Source organism: Leptonychotes weddellii, chromosome 8 (genome assembly GCF_054177405.1).
Source record: "Leptonychotes weddellii isolate Sample4059 chromosome 8, ASM5417740v2, whole genome shotgun sequence".
Classification (NCBI taxonomy): Eukaryota; Metazoa; Chordata; class Mammalia; order Carnivora; family Phocidae; genus Leptonychotes; species Leptonychotes weddellii.
Window position 1 is genome coordinate 411,134 of NC_138376.1, and position 3,518 is coordinate 414,651.

Below are 3,518 nucleotides of genomic sequence, written 5' to 3' on the forward strand. Positions count from 1 at the left end.
TGCCTTCAAAGCCTTCTAAAGGACCGCGAGGGTCTTGCGGAAGGATACAAGACGAGGCCCGGGCCGCGCGCCTGGGGGCGGGGTTCCGGGCCTTGCGGAGGAGGCGGCGGCGCGCTGAGAATTCACGGACCGTGGCGGGACAGACGCGGCGACGGTGAGTGCCGCCACCCCGGGGGAGCGGCACCGTTCCCCGCGGAGGGTCTGTTCGGGCCGATGGGAGTGGGGACGGAGGAGGGAGAACGCCCTCGTCGGACCCAAAACGGCTTTCGGAGGGAACTCCCCGGAGTCAGGAGCGCGCGAGGGCGCGGTGCGCCGGGTACCGCGTGTGCAGCCTGGAGCGCGGTGCGCCGGGTACCATGCGTGCAGCCCAGTGCGCCGGGTACCGCGTCCGCAGCCGGGGGCGCCGTCAGCCTGGAGCGCGGTTCCAACCAGGTGCGCCGTGCGCCCGGAGCGCGTCTGCAGCCAGACCCGGGGCGCCGAGGGCCACGCTCTCCGCCTTCGGCCCCCTTGTGTGGTAGTCACGCGGGGATGCACAGAAATTTATACTACTGAGAAGCTCCCCAGATTGAAAATCTGGCAGGTCCGGGAAGCCCAGACCTCGAGAGCTGGGAACCCAGAACCTGGTAGTTTGGACCGCGTAATTGGGAAGGCCTCCCGTAGGAGGAGGCGGGGGGGGAGGGGGCGGTGAGGCTTGGGTGGTTGGGGCGAGGGAGGAGGCCGGCTGGGGCTGCCGCCGGGTGAACTAGAGAGACCCTGGCCCAGGGGCCTCCACCCAGCCCGACCCGAAGATGTCGAGAAAGGTTCTGAGTCTCAGGAGAAGGAATTTAAGGACAGACGCGCGGCACGGGTGATGAGCGACACAAGCGGGGAAGTTTTTTTTAAAGCAAAAGTACACCCTCGTGATGTGAGAGCAGGTGAGAGAGAGACGCCGAGATGCGCCCCTGGGGTTGGGTTTCTGTCTTTTATTGACAGTCGCTAACTATATGGCGGAATATTTATTACTTGGGGCTGGAAGCAGGGTTTCCTCACTTGCTCAGGGGTTTCCTGTCGTGGCGCCGCCCTCGTGGGCCTGTCTGGTGGGATCCGGCTTCTCGGCTTCTCGTGGATGCTGCCGGGACAGGCCTCTGACCTTCCCCACAGCCGGCCACGGCCGCCTCCTTGCTGGCCTCCGGGCATCCCGTTAGAGCCTCACTAACTGCCCACCCTGACACGGTTAGCAAAGTAGGGAGAAGAGAACTTGAATATGGATCTTTAAACACGAAGAGGATTTGGGTAGAGGGGTAGGAAGGACGTGTCCAGCTCTGCATCTTTTCTCTGCATCCTCTAGATACAAGGAAATACTGGAGTCCCGTGTATTTTAAGGGAGGTGAGACGAAAACTTTTGTCCCACGAGAAGACCCCACTCATTTTTACCCAAACGGTGGGACTTGAGAGCGTCGTGGAGGCTCTTTCCAAACTGAGCCCTTTGGAGCGCGCCCTGTGCTTGGGTTTTGAGGGAAGCCCAATTGTTCCACCCCGGAGTCTGGTTGTGGTGGGAGCACTTAGTGAGGGTGGGAGCGGGGTCCGCCGGCTGCTTTGTTTGAGTGTATGAGTTGCGTGTGCAAGTGATTGCTTTCAACATATCTAGAGGGGCAGAACAAAGTCAACAATAGCCTAATACACTTACCTTTACTGGGCTGTCAGAGGAGGTCGAGCACATGAGCCCGGATAGCTCAGTTGGCAGAGCATCAGACTTTTAATCTGAGGGTCCAGGGTTCAAGTCCCTGTTCGGGCGGTGAGGTGAGTTCCCTCTTTTTTTTTTTTCGTATATTCTCAGGTCCAAAAAAGTGTTAACAGTACTTCCCTCACTGGTCAAGGGGATTGGATCCTGGCACGGGGAGTGGGTACTCTGTCTTTGCTTGTGTAAGAGGGAGGTGCCTTTTACCATATGAAAAGAATGTTCTCCGGCTTGTTGGAAGGTTGCTCTATTTCCTCCAGAAGGGGAGAGGAACTTGGATTTGAACCTGATTAATTTAAGATACCTACACATTTAAGATGCAGTCTTGTGAAAATATTTGGCAACCACAGCGATCCCTGAAAACTGCTATTCTGTAAGAATCTCTGATTCTAAGATTTTCTTTAAAAATTATTATTAATTATGGGGCGCCTGGGTGGCTCAGTCATTAAGCGTCTGCCTTTGGCTCAGGTCATGATCGCTGGGTCCCTGGATCGAGCCCCGCATCGGGCTCCCTGCTCAGTGGGGAGTCAGCTTCTCCCTCTCCTACTCCCCCTGCTTTTGTTCCCTTTCTCTGTCAAATAAATAAATAAAATATTTTAAAAATATTAATTATGTAGCTACAGGGGAGAGGGACAGTACATAGAGTGAGAATTGAGAAGGGTTCATGGTGATTTGAAGATTGGGAACGCATTAATGGTATTCATGGAAAACGCTGTTGTGAGCTAGAGTGATCTTGGGCCCTGGATTCATTCTAGATAGCATAATGCTTCTGAACTTCCTTAGAAATCCCAGGAAGTGCCTAGAAATCGAGGCAAGGTTATTGCTATCTCCTCTTTGCCTTCCTCTGCCCATAAGAGACAGTTGTTCATGTTCCCAGAAGTCCCCTGCAGTCGATGGTGAACTTCTGAGGATCTTTTTTGTCTGCAGGGCTTGTCTCTCAGTTGTCTCATCAGGCTGCTAGACTCTGAGGAAGAGAGATGCGTGAGCTGAGGGAGATGGGCTGTTTTAACTTGGTTTTGTGTCCTGGTGCAAAGCGCAACTAGGCTCATGCCCAGCGTTCCTGGTGAGTCATTACTCTGCACCTCGGCTGCAGCTGGTCCCCGAGTGGGCTGTTGTACATTACTGACATGGAGGGGTTCCTCTCCATTTACTTCCAGCTATACCTCAAACATTTGCCCTGAATTTTTGTGGCAGTGTCCAAACTTTCTTTGCCAATGTTACTGAAACATCTATTCAATGGAAGGCTGTGGGATTAACTCTTAAGTTACAGAATTTTTTGAGAAACTGAGGAACTCATTTTAATCAGAAGACAGAACACACCCATGACCAATATACTCTATTCAGAAAACGCCCAAATGTGGGGCGCCTACGAGGCGCAGCCGGTGAAGTGTCCAACTCTTGGTTTCAGTTCAGGTCATCATCTCAGGGTCCTGGGAATGAGCCCTGCATTGGGCTCCGTGCTCAGTGTGGAGTCTGCTTGAGATTCTCTCTCTCCATCTCCTGCCCTTCCTGCTCGTGCTGTCTAAAACAAATAAATAAAATCTTAAAAAAGAAAACCCCCAAACATAAAGCATATGTCTAACCCATCTATGTCCTGAGGGAAAACAGAAGCCTTTTGTGCCTTTTTGGAAGGAGTCCAGGCCCATTGAAGGCATTCAGATATTTGTTTAATGATGTTCCCACTTTCCCTTAGGATCTTTGACTGACAAATTCCCACTATGACATCACAGGTCAATTGTCAGAAGTTAAATCCAGTAACTTTTTTCATTTCTACTATTTGGAGTAAAGAAGTACCAGAAAG

At 52.8% G+C, this 3,518-nt stretch overlaps 1 non-coding gene across 1 annotated transcript; it reads left to right on the forward strand.

Annotated features, from left to right (window-relative positions):
• The first annotated feature begins 1,701 nt into the window (after positions 1 to 1,701).
• On the forward strand, positions 1,702 to 1,774 carry TRNAK-UUU (transfer RNA lysine (anticodon UUU)). Its single transcript has one exon. It is a non-coding gene; the product is annotated as a tRNA-Lys (tRNA).
• Positions 1,775 to 3,518: the final 1,744 nt, after the last annotated feature.